Source organism: Pezoporus flaviventris, unplaced genomic scaffold, assembly GCF_033815535.1.
Source record: "Pezoporus flaviventris isolate CSIRO_AGI_PZ_B2104156 unplaced genomic scaffold, CSIRO_AGI_Pfla_v1 ptg000006l, whole genome shotgun sequence".
Classification (NCBI taxonomy): domain Eukaryota; kingdom Metazoa; phylum Chordata; class Aves; order Psittaciformes; family Psittacidae; genus Pezoporus; species Pezoporus flaviventris.
The window spans coordinates 5,322,989-5,342,657 of record NW_026892554.1 but is presented as its reverse complement, the minus strand read 5'-3'; the positions used below and the strand labels follow the sequence as shown (position 1 = coordinate 5,342,657).

Sequence of the window (19,669 nt, the reverse complement as noted above, 5' to 3'; positions counted from 1 at the left end):
CATTGTCTGCTTTAGGGTGCTTGGAAAAGTAAGGGAAATAGCAGGCAAGGACTTTTAAAGAAAAAACAGACCTCTAATTAGATCCCTTCAACAGACCCTGCAGTGACCCTGTTTAGACAGACATCAATGAATGGGACTATCTCCCATGAGTATAATGCTGTCCTAACCAAAACTGAGCCCACGTAAATGCTTTTGCTGGTGCCCAGGCTGCTACCAATAGTATCTTCGTTTTCAGCATGGCCTGCATGTCCCCAAAGTCCCCATTGTATCAGTGCTAGTGGTTGTGTGAATGCACACGCAGCAGTGTCAGCTCATTGAACAATCCGAAAACCAACCTTATCGAGGGATAGAAAAGACAGTAGCTCTCAGCCAGGTTAATCTGGCCCAATATCTGGTGTAAATGCAAATTAGGTTGCAAGAATATGTAACTAAGACCAATGCTGCCTTTTACCAGCAGCCTGCAGCTAGACTGACCATGCACTGACCATGTAACCACTCCTTTAACTATCTGCACATCTCTGCAACTCATTCATTTGATATTCACCCATTCCTTTTCCAATCAGGAAATATTTTTGCTTAAGGAGTTTTGTGCAGCTAACACCTTTGGCTCAAACCCCACACCAGACAGTCCCTGAGCTTCAGGAAATTTCAGTTCTTGTAACTCAGTATAACTTTGAAACCCAAACTGTGTTTCACTGTTCATATGCTTTTTGATTTGCTCATCTGGGATATAAATCAGAATGAGCTCTCTGGAAGAAAGAATATATTTTGTGTTTTTGGAGGCCTGTAGTGGAGCTGGAACTGAACCAGCTAAATATGGGGAGGCATGAGCAGAGACATGACAGAAGACTGAGACCTTGCTGACAGGGAGTTTTCTTTGAAGAAAGGGGCTGTGAAAGCAAGGACTCACACAGCCAGATGAAACCCACAATGTGAAAAACAAGAAATTCAACAGTTTAGCCATCCTGCAGTTCAGCCATCATCCTGCGTGGAAGAAAAATGTAATCAAACTGTGCAACATCTTTGGTTAAACTCTGAAGTGAAGGAAACTGTGGACATCAAATACGGTCTTTACCTCTGCCTCTATGGCTGCAATTGACAGTTGTGAGGACATACTGGCTCAGGGAGACAGAAAGTCTAGAAAAATCAGTTACAGAAAGGAATAAGCTGATGGATCATATCTTCCACCACAAGTTAAAATGGATTGGATATGCATTGCTCTTAGTTCCATAATGGATATGCTTGACTCTGTATTAATTCATTATAAAACAAAAACATTAAAAGAAATTGAAAGAAGAGTAAGTCCTGTTCAAAAATAAGGGACTATGATGCAGATAAAATGTTTTTTCTAAATTTGGGAACAGAGATCATGAATTATGTGATACAAAAGGGCATGTAAAATGTATGTAAATGGCCAATGTTTAGCATCAGGGCACCCCAAAGGCAATGCCTACCGGTGACAATGATAGATGCTAATTTTCCTCTGTGGGTAAATCAGTCCTCAGGTTTTTGACAGTCTAAGGTAGTGCTGGCTGCACATGAGAAAACCACTACAGCAGTAACATTTCACCTGCACCACCAGGAAGCACTTCTAGTCATACCACTTCTGGACATGTATCTCCTCTGCTGCAGTCCATATGGTATCCAGCACTCTTTAGGCTCTCCACAAATAAATAACAAGATAGTGCACACAGCATGGATTTATGCTCCTGCCCCCTGAGGTCATACAAAAATAAAGCAGGAAAGTAATAATGGAGATTATTCTTGTGCTTTCATATATATACACACATATATAGGTATATAACAAAATCATGCCCTAACCACTCACCTTGTCAGCATATAAGCATTTAAAATATCTCCCACGTGCAACGCACAGAGCACATGGTTGAATAACCCACTCTCCCACTGAAATAGATGGAGAACTGAACAATATATTATAAATAAAAATAGTCGTGGAAGCTATCAGTCCTCAATCCCTTCCTATTATCTCTAGGTCTTTAAACAGTGTTGCAGAAGATGATAGGATGTATGACACAGCCTCTGCCCCTTTTACTCACTCACCCAAGTGATCCCCATCCTCTTAGGTACAAAATAAATAATGAAAGTAGGATCTGTATTTAAATAATTATGGCATAATAGAGGGAGTAAAGGCTAAGAAGGAACTGTTCTGGTCCATTGAGTAAATATTATGATCTTTATAGTGGAAAATAAATGCCCAGTTATCTATGAAACCAATGGAGCTCTTCCAGTCTATCAAATTATAACTTGTGTTTTTAAAAAACAATTCTAAATGGAGTTGCTTTACAAAGCACATCATATAGCTTGGAAAGACTCTGAATACGTATTTATCTGGAAAACTTAAACAGCTCCCTATAAATAATAAGCATCTTGGATGAGGGGGGTGTAGGGAAGCGCCGATTAAATATGTCTTTGCTTTGCACATAAAAGCAGATGAACACAGAACACCACTTCCCCTAGGAATGCTACATTTGAAGCTTGTCCCTTGTCTTAAAAGCTAAGATGTGTCAAGTTAGGTCAGTTTTAGATGAGAGACCTCCAAGGAAGACCTAGTTATTGCAAGGAACAGTGCTGGCAATTCTAGTTTATGCACTGTCCTCTGAGTCAGCATTGAATTCATTTTCTAGCTTGATGCTGAGGTGTGCTGCATTGTTGTCTTTCAATGGTATCTAAAAGAAAGCCTACCCTCTACAACTGCAGCTCATTAAAGTTCCCATGGCATGCTCTGAAAGTCCGGGGTGCAAGCCAATGGTCTGAAGAAGTTCCAACAGAAATAATTAAATCCTCTCTCAGGTCTCCCTGCAGTTTCAATCGGATGTGGTATGCTGCTTTGGTTTCTACCCTGGTGCGTAGTGTCACTATGCACCATTAGACAGCTGTTGTGCTTGAACCTTGGGATAGCTCCATATCAGTGGTGGGTGATGCTAATTCAGTATAACACTTATCCAACTCACAAGGCTTTTGGCGGCTTAATTAAGGTGCTGGTTGAAAGACTCTGGAGAAAGTGTAGCATATTATTAGTTTTCCCTTTTAGTCACATATTTACATATTTATCAAATAAACTGTGGGATTATCTCAATAAAAAGCAGGAAAACAGCATGGGTTAGTGGCTGTAGCACCACTTGTCCACATCTTTAGGCTAAGATGGATATGCCCAAATCCTGCCTCTCAGTTTATCAAGATAATAATGCACCTTTTAAAGGCTATTTTTCTTTATTTCCACAGTGTTGTAACTTCAGGTCAAAATATCAGGAGAGCTTGATATTCTTGCCTTTTCTCAGGTTTTGTCATACCGTTATTTAAACATAGGTTTTTGGATTTAATTTGACAATCTTTATGTATTTGCTGGCATGGTAATTGAGTCTACTTGTCTTTTTCAGGACACCAGAAGATCCAACTAAGTCAGAATGTCTCAGTTACAGTCCAGATTTCTATTTATTACCTACCTCACCGAGAAAGACAAGGTGAGTTATCATTCAGTACAGAAAACCTGAAAGGCATTTATATGCTTGAAGTACTGTATAACCATACTATACAGAAGCACAGTGCTTAAGTGAATGCGTTACAGCCCAGACAAATCCCTTTGAAGCAATACTATTGAGCCCAAATTGTCTATGCAACTGAGAGTACAAATCTAGAGAGCTTACCTCCCACCCAGGACTAAAACAAACCCCTTCAGAGATTATTGATACAATGGCTTATGACAGATTGCTCCTCAGCCTCACATCTTACATTCTGTATGACAAGTTCAACATGAAGTGACAGTCACAGCAAGTGTTCAAGGCTGTAACTAAAAAGAAAAAATAAACCAACCTAATTTTTACTGAAGTTACAACTCCAATGAATGAGAAAATGTGAACATAAACCTATATATATATATATACCAAAGCTGCTATCGCTGTAAATGCCATCACCATTACTTATGGCTGGGATGATGCTAATGTTGGAAAATATTTCAATAGGAAGCCAATTCCAGACCTGCAAATTGTAATCACCAAGACAATATTTCAAGGCTCTTCTTAGGAAAGGATGTTAGTGGACCAAGGAAAAAGAAACCTACCTGTTCCATTTATATCCATAGCAGACTGGATGAGCCGTTCCTACAGATCAACTTGAGTGGGAAGTGCCCTCAGATTCTTTGTCATCCTGGGCTACTGCTTGTCTTTTTAAATTAGGCACATTTAGTGAGCAAAAACATACATAGAGTTTGTAATCATGGGTAAAAATTGGTGTCACTACTTTCAGATTTAATCCAGTTGTGTCCCCAGTGTATTGGTACAGCATATGGAAGAGATACCTTATTTATGCTCAGGTTAATACTGAAAATCTAAAGAAAAAATATATGAAGATTTACCTACAGTAATTCTTTCTGAAAAGCATCTTATTATGCCTGCATGATGGACCTGTATTTTTTTCCTGTTGTAATGTATTTTAAAACAAAACGAGAAGCAAAGACTACCTGCGAATTTACTTCTTTCTTCTTTTATTTTCACTGTGCCATTTGCCTGAAACAGCCTGGTACAAATGGCTGTGAATTGTAAGTGGTATTTAATTTTTGTTTTTCATGTCAAAAAAAATTTTAGGTAGATAAGCTCTGAAGAGTACTTTTAGGTTATTAAAAAATGTTGACATTTACTGGCCAAGAGCCTGGCATGTAGTTGCAAAGGTCATCAATGAGTAAACAGACATTAATGGTTAGCTGGGTAACTGGTACATAAACAGGTCATATTAATAATTAACACAGAGGAAAACTGGCAGTTTACAGCAAGCTTAGGAGAATAGCTAATAGAAATAACTTTAGAAAGGGCAAGGACCAATATTTAAAAACCATCTACAAATTAGACCTAGAGAAGCCTAATTTTAAGGCATTTATTTCTCCTTCTTGCTTTTCTCTCTCAGCTTCTGAACAAAATATTTCTTAATGCATGGAGAGTAAAGTTATTCGAATTGCTGAGAAAAGTATTACACAGCTGCTCATTCTGTGATTGATTCTCAGACTGATGCTGTCTTGTTGACAACCCTGTGGAATATAAAATATTTAAAGAATTGATTTCATCCCCAAATATATCTGGTTAACAAAAAAAAAATAGCTCCTCCTTTTTTTCTTTCTGGGAAAGGTATTAAAATGTATGAATATTTGGATTTCACATTCCATCAACGCTCACTAGAGCTGCCTATTGATTCTGAGCAAAATAGACTTTAAATTGCCAACAGCAAAAGTTTTACCAACACCTTTTTTCTGAAATCTAAAGTCTTAGCATTTCTCTCCCACATCCTAAAAAGTGAGATTTTTTTCCTCAATTCCTTTTGGCTTGTGAGCTCAGCAGTATATTTCCTGTGCAGACCAACCTGTTTATTCCAGACCAATACCAAAACTACCATGAAGCCAAGCCTGGCTCTTAGGTCCACAGTTAGTCCTAGCTGACTTGACTGGAAATGGGTCCCTTGTCATTCAGACAAGGAAATAAAGGCAACCAGATCTGAGATTAATTGCACTTCCCCTGGCATGTTTTCATAATGCAAACTTCAGTGGACACAGATCAGCTGGCTGCCTACCTTTAATTATTATTTTGACTAAAAACAGTACAAAGAATATAGAATTGCATATTAGATGAGAGGGATAGTTCCAATACTTCAACAATAATTATCGGGGTACTCACGCTGCAGGAAAGTGTAGGAAAATATTTCTATGGACAAATGTTACACTTTTCTATGGTTTAAGAAAATGTTGCTTTAGAATATTAAGTAAAATAGTGCTCTGTAAACATTGAGTAAAACTGTAGAAACATCTAAGATCATTGAGCAGGTAAAGTCAGAAAGCAGGGCAATAGGAGAGAGGACATATTATGGAAGCCAAAGAAAAGTAAATGGAATATTTAATAGTACATCAGAAAGGGTTTTGGAGAACCAGGAGTCTTGCAGACCTGCATTTGTAACACAAAATTCACCCTACACTGGCAGGAAAATAATCTTTCTCCTGACTCTTACCAAAATGTAATTTATTACAGTTTTCTTAATGATATGCATAAGCCACCATCAGTTTGTGCCAGCATATGGATTTTACAAATGCAAAAGTATTTATGTGTGCTTACAGTTTATAGGCAGTCTCAGGCTTCTGATGCAACTCAGCCTAATAACTTGACTAAAGAACTGAGAATTAACAGTTCCATCGCCTCCTGAGCATGTGACCATTTTATTTTGGGGTTCCTGTTCTTTGTTTGTCAAATAAGATCTACCTCATCATACTGAATTCTAGTTAATGATAGTGAACTATAAATTAATACCTGGTTTATCTACCACTGTAAAAATATCTCTTGTTACAGTAAAGAGGAGACAAGCTATAGATATATCCTTGTCCTTAATGCTTTTAGATGGAGACAACCATATGCCAAACTTGTCTCACCTTTTGGCATCCTCTTTGGTACAATCTGAGGCTCAACCCCATCTAAAGACTTCACTCTCTCCCTCCTCTCATCCCATGGATGATAGTTCTGTCTGAAGACCAACGCATGTAAAGCTGGTACTAAAGGCTTCTGTTTGATCTAGATTTGAAAATACATATTCACACAGTAGAAATCTCTGTGAAGGATGAAGAGCTCTCCATTTGGAGTGTATGTTTGATTTGTTAATTCTTGTTTCTCTGGCTCAGCAGATCCATGGTCACAAAAGGTCAATAGTTACCAGTACACATTGCAACGAAAGCCTGCTTCAAGCTTTAGAGAAATAGACAATATTCTACTTGCCCAAATTCCTTATTAAATACAGCTATGGTTTTCAAGGCATTAAATAGCTACACTTTAATATGCAACCTGTTCTTATTCTTGGACAGCTGTATTTCTTCACCCTCTTCTTTCTTAACATGTATTTTCTCTCATAAATTTACCTTAAAAAAAAATCCATCTTTAATTAACTATGTCATTCTTTAATCCTTTTAATGCCTCTAAAATATATACTGAAGAACTTTACAGTCAGAGTCAAAAGGGCATTTTGGCAAAAGAATATTGCAGCTGTGTTGCCTGAAACATCTCAGAAGGTGGTGTCCACAGGGAGCAGAGAGCTCAGTAAAATACTGACGGATGTAAATAACAGTGTCACATTTTGGGATGAAAACCAGTTCACGGTTGTGCTCATTAGAAGCAATTTCTGTGTCTCTGCAAGGAGACACTCTGCATGGAAATGGTCTGTACCCCAGGCAGTAGATACTGCAGCAGCAGAGAAAGGAGGCTCGCTTTGCACCGCTAATCCAGTTAATCCCTGTTATTTCAGGGTTCCTTCTGCAGCAATGCAGAGTGATGTGGCTGAGAGAAAGGGATGAGCCTGAAAGAGATAATAGGCAAGGGCAGAGGAAACAGATCCCTCCGGTCCTCCTGGTTTTCCAGGGGAGAGATGCCAAGCCGGGGTGACTCCAGCCATCAGATCAGGACAGCTAACCCAAAGCGACACTTTTGTCCTCTGAAACTTTTACTGCTCAGCAAAAATAATGAAGCTGTGCATGGTGGACATGATTTGCCCCTTAGGCCCCCTCTTGCCAATCCTTCCTCTGCTAAACCCACCAAGGAGATCCAAAATAGACACTCTCCAGAGAATGGGATGTAGGAGCACATGCACGGATTCAGCTCCACCACCCAAGATCCAGCCTGCTGTCCCTGTCAGCAGGAAGCTGCAGCATGGACTGGAAACGCCTGGAGAAAAATGTTCATGGAATTTCAAGGAAGAAAAATGAAAAATAAAAAAAAAAAACCAAGAAAATAAACTGAGATATAAAAACGTGAAAGCCATTAAAAAACGTGGTTTGAACTTAAGAATAAATGCAATGGCATAGTCACATTCTTTAAAAGCTTTGCTCTGCTCAGAATGGCTTTGTTATTAGTGATTCTTAATGCATGAGATAGTGGTTTGGAATAAATCTTTAAGTAATTCAAAACAAGGACTCTTCAGTAAATAGTTGAAATTAAAGGGGGAGTTAGAGTCATCTGGTTTCCATTAGGATGATAAAATAGTTCACTTGAAACCTTTTACAAGATGCTTTGTTACTGGGAGGTGTCTGTGCATCTCACTCCATCACTAGCCATTTGACACAACATAAAAGGCTTCAAAAGCCATGCTAGGCCTCTTAATCAAAAACTAATTGTAATAGATATTGGGGAGTGTTAACACTGTGACCGCTAGGTTGTATCTTCAGTATATAAGCAGGAGTGAACATTAAACACAACCCTGAGTTGATAGGGCTTATCAGAATTTCAGAGTTAAGTGCTAAGTACTGCAGCCCGGTATCTGCGTGCTGTTGCTTTGTACCACTTTTGGAGTTAATTGCACTGTAGGACTTCATCTTCCCAACAAAATTTATAGCATCGTCACAGAAATTGGAAGCCTGCTGAAGAAACTGCTGCAGTTTACAGGAGTTCAGTGAAACCACAGGGGAAAAAAAACGTGGTTTCTCCTTCAGCATCTAAGACATTTGCTGAGGAAGAGGAGTTCCCTCGCTGACCCCTCTCATTTGCCTTATAATTGAAAAAAAATGAGCTGTTTCTCCCTCTTGAAGCTTTATTTGCTGTTAATGTGGTGGCAGAAGAATTACAGCACCAGCTCCCCAAAACCACCCCACCCCTTAAATTGGCATATACGCTTGCTTTACACTCCCGCATGCATTATGATGGTTGTATTCACGGTGCTCACAGATAGAGCTTTATTGATTTTACTGATACAGGGTGGGATCAGAGTTACTGATTCTAACTTAATTCATGCATTTTTCCAGATAACAGATGACCTTAATATTTACACACAATTGCACCATAATAAAACCAGGCCAAATCCTCTTCTGCTATATGAAGTGCTGAAAATAAGAGTGCAATTTTTTTTTTAAGCAAGGGGCTTAGAACCAGACTGTCATACAGTGAGGAAATCAGAGTTATGGCAATTTACTCCAGCTGAGAATGTAGCCCACAGTGTAAAATTCCTTCTTCAGTGCAGTAAAGTGCATTAAAAAGACTGCTGCTGTTATTTCTCATGAGTTCATTATAACCTGTATGCTACCAAAATCTCTAGACAGCTGTGTTCCATTTTACTCCAATTTCAAACAATATAATTAAAAAAGCATTTGATGAAATGTAGACACTTTTACCATTTACTCTGGAATGCTGGCACCATCCAAAATCAGCTAGTCTGTAAATACCAGATTAGGATCTACACAGCCAAGGTTTTTATTCTAGGAAAGCATATTCAAAAGTAAGTCTCAACCTCTCTTGGTGAAGAAGTTTTATTTGTAAAACCCATAATTATCTTAACTGTTCCGAGAAGCTGCGAGAGCTGCAAATGTTAAAACAAAACATAAGGAAACAGTTTTGGATGTTTAAGTGGAGGCAAATAAGGATGATGTACTTTCCCCCTATTAGTTTACTATATAAATGAGAAGACATTACAGAGTGAAATTTAATTAAAGTAATTGACCAAATTGCATTTTGTAGTAGTTATTGTCGTTAGCAGCCCTGACTCCTCTGTCAAAAGGATTTGCTGAAGATTATTTCTAAGGGGTATTTATTATGAATATTAATCTCTCCAGTAAGTACCATCAACATATTAAAATTCATTTGAAGCACTTTATGGAAGACTGCAAACAGAAATGGCTGGTGAAAAACAAGGTGTCTAATCATGTTAGCCTGGTTCACACATGGTTAAACCAGAAGTAGAACAGGGAGAGGAAATGTAATAGAAGGTGTATTGGTTATATTATGAGAAAAATGTGCTTAAAGGGTACCTGATTTCCAAAGAGATTCAGGCTGCATTACAAGGAACACTAATGACTCTGCTGTTTAAGGCAGGTTTTTATTCAGTCTTGCCCTGTCTCACTGGAGAAGTCTGATTCTTCAGCTTTTGTGTTAATTCCTGTTTGATCTTTTTAGTGATTGTTTGCAGGAAGTATATAATTAAAGAGGGCTACACTTCCTACAGAGAATTTGGTTCACAGGTGCTACCTACAGTACTTTAACCAACAACAGATAACTTGGGCTTGGTATTCAATACCCCAAATTGTATCTGTCAAGCCCTTCCCTTCAACAGGGGGAAGGACGCACTTTTTAAGTGCAGAGCATGCATGAAGGGCTGTATAGGGTTGCATTGCTATCTCTTCCAGTGTCTTAGATGATGCAGTTTCTTCTCTTCAATGCTTCTTGTTGAGAAAAAAAAAGTGGAGGTGAGATGAGAAGGCAGGAACTGGCAGGGAAAGAAAACCAGAAACGAAGGAAAAAACAGGAATCCTTGACCCACTCTTATCAATTTTCTATGCTCTTGAGGCAGGGATTGAAGACTGATGACTGGGGGGCACTAAAGACATTTATGAGATTGACAGGGCTGCAAGCTGCAGGTTGGGTCAGTCTTGGTCCTCCTCAACTTCACCTCATCCTTCCTCTCCTCCACCTCTTTGCTTTGAAAGCTTTTTCCTCCCCTTTCAGCAATGCCATCTGCAACTTTCATACCACCTGTGTTTAAAACAAACACCTGGCAGCAAATAAGTCCTAAGTATACACAAGCTGGGCATCCCAAGTTGTGTTGCAGCTCTAGATGTCAGCTTCTCTTATCCTTTTAAAACAGGCTCAGATCCCTATCATCTTAGCGCTCTGCCTCCGTTTTGCTAGGAGGCATTCCTTTCCCTTCCTTACGAAACAGGCTGAACATTTTCCCTGTGTAAACATTGTTCCACATCTGTTCACACTGAAGAATATCAGAGCACCATTTCTCAGAAACCATCCTGGCTACGTGTGACCAAATGTACCGCAAAGGAACCAGCACGAGGTCAGGAATTTCCTCAAAGTGGGGCTGGGAAGATTTGCTTCCCCCCATTGCAACAGTTCTTACAATAACTTTTTATAGCCTTTATCCAGCAGCAGCAGTCAATGTGACTGTGGCTGCACAATCCCTCCGCATAGACATGGGCCATGGTGGCCACTGAACTACCACCCTGGAAGTAAAAACCCCAAATTAACTGTATTCCTTAGTAGAGTAAAAAAAGATAAATCATTTCTATTGCTGAATATAGCAAAAATCCTTAAGGGAGTCCACTGATTACACTACTGAGATTTGTATGAACTAACTAGGGTAAATAATTAGACTATATTTTAATTAATATATCAGTGCCTGCTAGCACAATACAGTTAAATTTGTGCCACTATTAGAGCTGAATGAAAGAAAATCGTCATATTCATGGTGAAATGATAATCATGACCTTCCCAAGAAAAAGAGAAGGCAAGAAAAACCCTGCAACTCATTTTTGTGTTGAAAGAAGTCAAGAGGTGGCTTCAGTGCACCGAGTGCCCATGTGCCTCTTCTCTAGGTAGCAAACCTGAATATGGCAAAAGTGTCTCTGGTGAACAGGGAAATGAGCCACACACACACACGTATATATATGTGACACAGATCACAAAATGAGGGCTAAAAATACAGCTCAATTATTCAAAGTATATAATTTCTTTCTTCAAGCTTGACCTTGTTATTACATTGAAGCACCCATGTCACTTCAAAAGGGGCCTTTTTTGCACAAACAAGACAAAAATACCTGCACGTTACAGCACAGGCTTTCCCAAAAACCTTGCTCCCAGATAACATTGCAGTTTTGGGTAACAGACAACCACTTCTTCCCCATGGAGTGCTAACAGTGGTTTTGCAGGATCAAAAATGATCAAGCTACAAGATGGGTTTTTTTCCTGCCTCCACTACAAATCAGGCTTCCTCTCTCACTGCCTGAAGAGGCAGCTCCTCACCATCTTTCCATAAGGAACAAGGAGTGGAGGGACAATTAATCCTTTGGACTTCTCCGTACAAAAGAGGTGGTCTTTGAACAGAAAAGCAGTGCCAGCCTGCATCCCTGGTGAAGCTGGGATCTAGAGCTCTTATCTGAAAGTAAAGTCAAGGAGGCAAGGGTAAGGGATGCGGAGGGAGAAAGATGTGATGGCGAGCCCTTTGTAGCCACTGCTCTGATGGCACCTGAGGACCACGGTGGCCTACACCAAAGTCATCACTGAGCTGCTCGAGCGGGTGAGCCTGAGCCATGGAACTGCTTTCCAGCAGCAAATAGCCCAGCTCTGCAAAGAAAGCCTCACCGTGCTTGCTTTGCAGGAGGAGAGGATTTCTGAGCCTACACTTCCCATGCTGGCAGCTGATCCCCGCTCTGTGGCAGCCAGTGTGAAACACAAGGGCTTGATTTTCAGGAGGTGGGAGGCTTAGCACTGCTGAAAATAAGACCCATTTAAGTTGTCACGACAGCAGTCACCTTGAAAGATTTAGGCCACGCTCTCTGGTTAGCTGGCCTTTCCCCTCGCACTGTCGCATTTGTCAACCCCCCTCAACAATTCCTTCCCCTTCAAAAAGCTGTTTGATTTTTGATCTCCCTATGAAAGTTAAGGTGTCACATTGGTTAATATTATTGCTCTTCCAAACTTCTCCCACTTCTGGCCCACACAAGGCAGAGGATAACCCCTTCCCGTCTGCCCCAGCATCACTTATCAAAACACAGAGTGAAGGAGGCACCACACAATTCAGCTTTCACATTAATCTTCCCACTGGCTTCTCATTACTTTGCCAATAAGATGATCTTCCTCACACCACATTTCGATATATTTGACATCTGTCATAAAACTCAGGTCACACATATCTGTCTTCTGGTAAAATGAGTCATCCTACAGAGACCCATACTATACTGTTCGGGCCCTGCCAGAAATAATTATTGATATATTGTCAACACATCCAGCCTACTGTATTAATAGGAGTCATAAATTACCAGCCTTCCTCTACCTAGCAAGGAAATGAGGGGACATACAGCAGGAAAGGAGGTACATGGCATTCAAGCGATAGATCCAGGCATGGCCATCCATGGCTTTCTATAAGTGTTGCATGATTTAATCATATTTAAGAGAGTAACTAGTTTCTGAAGCCATCCAAAACTAACAATGACTCTCTGTTTGTTTTGGTACCTTTTGGTACCATTCAGCTTGTGATCTTTCATCAAAACAACTAATTACTAACCCCCCAAAACTTGTAACTGATAAACAGTAGCCATTTAGAGGAGAGAGGTTACAGGCATAGAAATTAGCCTACCTTAAGCATAATGTCGCTGACTGCATTGAAGAGAGAAGTTTAGCCTGTTCTTGGTACTTGCTACGCAAGACAGATGCAACTTTTGTGTTTCATCACGTAAATGCAGTGCTCCCCAGTTGCTTTCATTACCAATTTAGGCATACTTTAGGTTATTTTCCTGCTTTTTTCTTTCTTTTAAAGTGTAAGCCTCCATAGCTAAAGGTGAAAGAACAATGACTACAGCCATACATAGCTAAAAGAGATGAATAGCTTATCCCACAGGCAGCATGTGCCTGCAGAGCAGTCACTGGGTTTAAACACTGCTGCAGTTCCTCCCTGGGCTGCTAAAGTAGGTTCAGTTACCATCTACTTGCAACTTAGGGCATCACAGGTTCCCCTTGTTCCAGATTTGGTATCAGAGGCACAAGGTCAAGGTAGTTAAAGTGCTTTCTTGCAGACCGAGAGGAGCACAAGCTTTGCTTTTAGATCCCCGACTGAGCTATAAGTGGTACCTGGGAAGTCAGTGATAGACATCACATGATGTTCCACTCCACCAGCTACAGAAAAAGGCCATTAGGCTGGTGTAATTAAGGTATGCCAACCTACAGCCAGGCAGGCTCTGACCTTGACCTTTTCCAGGTGAATGTCATGCTTTGCAGCACTCGACCTTTGCTTTCCAGAGTAGGAACTCCGGTTGCCTTGCTAGAGACCAGAGAGAAGAGGGACCACGTTAGGAAGGGCATTTGTTTTGCACCAGCAAACCTGTGAAGGCTGCTATGCTAGAGAATATGAAGTACCCCCTGCAAGCAGGCTTTGGCATAGGGTTTTGATGAGAATAGGGACAGGTGAGGGCAAACCCACCAGATTTCACCTCCAGAGAACAGATATGTTGTGGGAAAATACTTCTTCTTGCAAAATCCAGCACAAATCCCAGTCCCCAGCCTCAAATCGTTTGCTGCAACTTTCATTTGTTTTTGTGTGACCCCAACTGGGATGACACCACAAGTGAGTTACCCAGGCAAAGGGAGTCCGCCCATTGCAGTAAGGTTCCAAAGGCCCAGCAGCAGCAAAAACGTCACCTCAGTAGTTTACGTTTTTAGCCCTTCCATATATAAAGGAGCACTGAGAGCACCTCAGACTAATTAGTAAGCTGCTCTGTATCTTTGTGCATTACCTTTCTTTTCCCCCTTTGATTCACACACAGTTTATTTTTAGAAAAGGGAAGAAAAAGGCTTAATTTTGTTTTAAGAAAGCAATGAACCGAGGTTCACTGCTCATCTGCTCTGTTCATCACCTCCGCAGGGTACTAGGGTTGTGGGGAGGTGGAAGGTACCTTCATTTCTGTCACTTCCCTCACCTTAAACCATCCCAACAAGGTCCTCAACAAACACCAAATCCTTTCCTTCCTCCTCCTCCTCAAGAATCCCTGGTTGTTATATTCACAAAATCCTGGTATTTATCTCTAACCTGTGCTCTGCCCACTTTGCATCCTGTGTGTAAGGGAAAGATGTTGCTACAGGGCAGGTTTCTATAGGGTACTTGTGGGTGGCATATACCAGGTTAATTAACTTGGTGGCACTTACACTGCAGGCACCATGTGATGGCACAGACACACCTCAGTTCAGGTGTTGAGTTCTTGGGCAATTCTGGGCCAAGAAAAGTGACCTGAAGAGGCCATTTTAAATCCTGCTAATTACAGTATCCCTGAATTTGCTCTAGTTTTTTTTTCCAGGTTGAATTTAGCAAAGACAAGAGTGCAGAAAGCCACTCATGCTTTTCTGCTTGGGCACTGAGCTCTGACACACCGGAGGATGTCATCTTTCATTATTAAGTTTAGCAGCATTTAAATTAAGTAATATCTTGACAGGGGAAAGGAAGGGAATGAAGGGCCCTGGGAATATATTTTTTTCCTGTTTAATTGTACTGCATTTAATGTGTTCCAAAAACACTAGAAGATCTGCTCTTCCGAGACCAAAGAAGTTTATAAACCCCCACTAGTTGAGGTAGTTTGGCAGCACATAGAAGGATAGAGAATTATCATCTGCCCAGGGAAATCCACCCCCCACTTCTCCCAGCCCTCTTTCAGCTGGTGGATACAAGATGTTCCTGCTCACTTTGTCCTCAAACATTTAAACACTTTGAGGACCACACACCTACAGTGCATTATTTGCAGGGCTTTCTAAGCCAGAATCCAGCATGCGTGTGTGTATCTGTGGGTGGGAATGGCTGGATAATGTTACCATGATAGCTGATGATAATATTTCTACCAATTGTTAGGCTTTCTAAGTCTCCACTTTGTGAATGCTTCAGAGGATCATTTTCCAAAAAGCAAGGCTTTCTTACCTAAGGAAAGGTACCAGTCAATAATATGCTCATGCAAGATTATCCGGGAGGCTCTGATTTACTCCAGAGAAAAAGAAGTCTCCCTTACACAAATGCACCTTTCTAAACACTTCAGGGGTCGCATGGTTCACTGCAGGATTGTGTCAGTACAGCCATAAAATAAGATGGCAGTTCAAGCTGTCTCAGACTAGCAGTATAGCAGGTACTGCAGAAACACAGATGTGGAGCCTGAGCTGTTTAAAAGCGGCTGGTTGCTTGTGAGCACACTGCTTTCAGTCCAAATAGACATTAGGAAAACACGAAAGGGATGAAGGAGTGTGTTTCTTCAGTGTTTCAGGTTGGGGGGGGGGAAGTGTGGGAGGAGAGACAATTTTGATGAGTCAAATTCCTAATTCCCTTCAGACTTATAAAGTCAGTAGGAGTTGCTTTGCTTTCATCTTAACATGCAACGATGGGTGAAGTTAGAACAAAGGAAGGTGGAAAAAAACAAATTAGATTTTTTTTATGAAGTAATTTAAGGAAGAGCAAAAGAAACAGACATGTTCTGGGTGTAAGGACAAAAGCAAAACGAAACTATTATTCTGCATATTATACCTTTTGTCTCAGAATACATATTTAGGCCCTGGTTTTTGGGAAGTCCTCTGCTCATCTTTTTTCCATTTCTCCTGCTAGAGTGACTTTGCTATAGCATGCCTCAAAGAAAGCACAATATCCTCCAGGCCTTTGTTAAAACTACTGTTTAAGACCAACTTATAGCCCAACTCTTCTGACTTTATCATGCCTCTGCTTCGTATTTTCCACCAGTTCCTCTTTGTCCCCTGCATTAAGGCACAAAATTCTTATTTTAATCCAAGACATTTGCAAGTTAGAACCCACCCCCCTCCCTAACCATTCCCTCCTCTCAGCTGTTTTTGCATCAAGCTCTTATCCCACAAATTCTTTTGGGTCAGGGATTAATTTATTACCATTCTCAGTTTACCTTTAATTTAGTCCCCATCTTTCTCTAGCTATAATTATGATACTCGGCATTTTTGCACCTAAAGCTCTGCAGGAGCCATCTGGGTAATCCTGGGGCAAAGAACTTCCTTTAAGAGATCTGTGAGGGATAATTTAGAGCGGTAAATCTATTGTTACGGTGTTTAAATCTGTCATAAAAAATTCCTATGGACACACAATACAAAACAAGCTGGAAAAAAAAAACACAGTTGTAGGCATTTGTAGATTTTGTAATACTAAAAGGTTCTGACTTTACTGAAGCCACCTGGATTCTACTGTAAAATAAACAGTAAAAATTATGCTGCTCCCTTTGTCATGTTAGGCTCCCATACTTTTTTCCTGACAGCAACCCTGGCTTGAAGGAGCACTCTTTCTCCTGGAGAGCGCCAAAGAAATAGCTTATACAAAAAATCAGTTTATGCACAGGAGGAAAAAAAAAGAACAGCACTAAGGAAAAGCTAAGCAATAGCAATGAATCCCGTGTTTCATTCGGAAAGCAAAGACCTCTAGTTTTGGTTATCTTTTGTGTGAATGAGTTCCTTGGTCTGGGTTCCTTTTTTAAAGTCCCATCCCCCATCACGGCAAGCCCCAGCTGACAGTCTCATTGTCCCCATGGCTGTTGTGGGAAGTCATGATAGATGGCTACACCGCGACCCTTTTAGGAGGTGTGTGTTCATATTATGCTCAGAGACCTTTTTTGATCAATAGTCAGTTCAAACCTTTTCACTTGTGTATACACACACATATATTTATGTTTATAATATACATAAGTATAAATAAGCGGCTGGAGAACTGTTAAGATGAGCAAAACTACTACAATAGGCTTCAGCGTTTGGGAACGCAAAGCGGCAATATCTCATGAGTAAATGTGGTCATTTGTTGTGTGTGCGGTATTTCTTTAATATTTTAGTCAAAGGAAGAGCTGCCAGAATATTTTCATTGTGGGGAGCACAGAGACTTGAAATAGCTAGGCTTTGATACTAGCCATATTGCACTTCACTTTTCCTCAGCACAGAATGCCAGCTTGTTTCTTCAAATTAAGACAATATGCTTATAGTGATGAACCTTATTGGCCATCTATCTTCCTTTTGTAATCTGGCTCTCATCAAGCTGAAATGAAGCCATTTCTTCTGACTGTGGCTGATTAAACACAGAGTAAACCTAGATCTCTGAGGAGGCTCTAATGATTCTCCACAGGCCTAGTGTCAGCCCGGCACCTGCAGCATTCAGCTTCCCCATTTCCATCATAAAATGAAGCATCTGTTACAGAGAAGTGTTATCTTTTTATCATCAATGGTATCTTTCTGTTTGAATTCACCTACCCCATTTGGTATAAATTACAGCCATTTCATATGTAATGAATGGTCACACAGGATGCACTCTGGTTATTGTGGGTTAAAAGGGCACAAAATCCTTTTACTAAACCTTTTTTTAACTTGGTGAAAGTTAAAGACTCATGGCTTGTGTAAAACCTTCGTTCTTACAAAAAACAGGAGGAAATACTTATCACAGCTTAATGCTGAAGCATTTTGATATTGCTTATCTAAATACTGGCCTTTGAGTTTTTTGGAAGCAATTTCTAGAGAAACATCATTAGTTGCAGGGAAAAGAAACAGAGAAGCATGTTCATGCCAAAGACATTTCTGTCTCAGTAACTTGATTAACTATAATCCTGAAATGTAAAAGCAGACAAGATTTGTTTGCTAGAAAGGGAGTTGCCAACTTAGAACCTGCTGTAAATCCCACAGAAGTCAATTGGCATATTTTCAATGATTTCAACAGCATTTGTTTGGATCAGGCCAAAGATCAGCTAGCTGTTTACATTTTGTGTGGTCCACATGCTCCTCTGTTTTACCTTCCTCAGTTTTCCATGTGATCTGAAATAGGCAACTTCATCTTGGAAACCGTTTATATTCAGTTGATGGGGATTTGGGGCATAACTTTGCCAAGCATTTCGTGGCCTCCCGCCTACAACATGGATAGCCTGGATAACTTCATATCTCAGAGTAAAAGAAAAACTTCCAAAGACTCTAACTCAGAAATAACACTTTGCGCATTGCTTCTTGAAGTAGTAGTATAGCTGATGGGAACAAAACGGTTGTAAAACAGGTAAATAATTCCACCTAACAACATGTAACTACAAGATACAGAGGTGGGGGAAACAACTGCACAATAGCCTTCCTGGTCACATAAATCTGATAGATGTTGTTATAACATAACCACTTCAGTAACATCTAAAGATTGCAAATAAGAGGTAGCTTTCTGCGTTTGATGTAAATATAGATAAAGTCTTCAGTGAGCTAAAGAGCAGCATAAAGATGCTCTAAAGTAGCTTGCTTACTGATACGAGACTATTTGAAGAAGACCAAAGATCAGCACCACCTATTTCTTGGCAAATTCTTGGGGTATTGAATCATTTAGGAGTTGGTTTAAACTGGGATAGGAAAGGCAGTTACAGTCCAAAGCATTTAATTCCTATGCCATGCTCTGAAAATGACATGCCACCACTGAAGTCACTATGATATACAGCCCAGCATAGCTCAGTAGTCTCCACAGGCTTCACATTTTCCCCTGTCATGAATGTCAGTATGCTCTCTATCTCACCAGGATTGCCTGAGATTCCACAAAAAAAGAATATTATAAGTATAACCTCTTTGGTGAATCATTTGCGTAGTTATTTTTTATAGCACATTACAAGTGACATTATTCTATAGCATATAAGTAACTTAAAAGCATGTACTTTATTATCAGGTTTAAACTTTCAAGTACTTGTTATCTACAGAGAGCCAGGGGTTGCTTAATGGACCCATTGAAGGGGAGGAAAAAAATATCATCCTTGTGAAAATAAGGAAGAGTGAGCAATTTTGTACCAACATGCATTTTCATGACCATTTTGCAAGCCTGCATTATGTGGCCACTTTCTACTGATCCATTCTGTAGCAAGCAAAATCATATTGTCCTACCACAAGAGCACACTTGTTATTCAAAATAATTAGGACATGAGTCATCTTAGTATCAAAGTTGGCATTAGTGATATATGGGGCTGATGACTGATGAGTCCAATGAACGTTTGACTCATGTAGTCTTAAAATATGCAGCTGAAAAGCCCAGTTAATTCAGAAGAGACACAGCATAGCAGTGATAGCATCTTGTAAAAGCAAGATCCAAGACAAGAAGAAATGCAGTAACAGTAGTGATGAAAACAACTAAAGTCTTTGGATTTCTCAGAGCAGCTGAAAAATGAAAG

The 19,669-nt window shown here is 40.1% G+C and overlaps 1 long non-coding RNA gene across 5 annotated transcripts in view; it reads right to left on the bottom strand.

Annotated features, from left to right (window-relative positions):
- The window catches only part of LOC133265842 (uncharacterized), a 113,944-nt gene that overhangs the window by 27,479 nt on the left and 66,796 nt on the right, over positions 1-19,669 (bottom strand). The window contains exon 9 of one of the 5 annotated variants that reach the window (XR_009742149.1): positions 18,136-18,422. The exons of 3 other annotated variants lie outside the window; for them this stretch is intronic. This is a non-coding gene — a long non-coding RNA (uncharacterized LOC133265842). Of the gene's footprint in view, positions 1-18,135; positions 18,423-18,458; positions 19,656-19,669 lie in introns of those variants that run through there. One more of the 5 variants, XR_009742147.1, reaches the window with a different exon arrangement.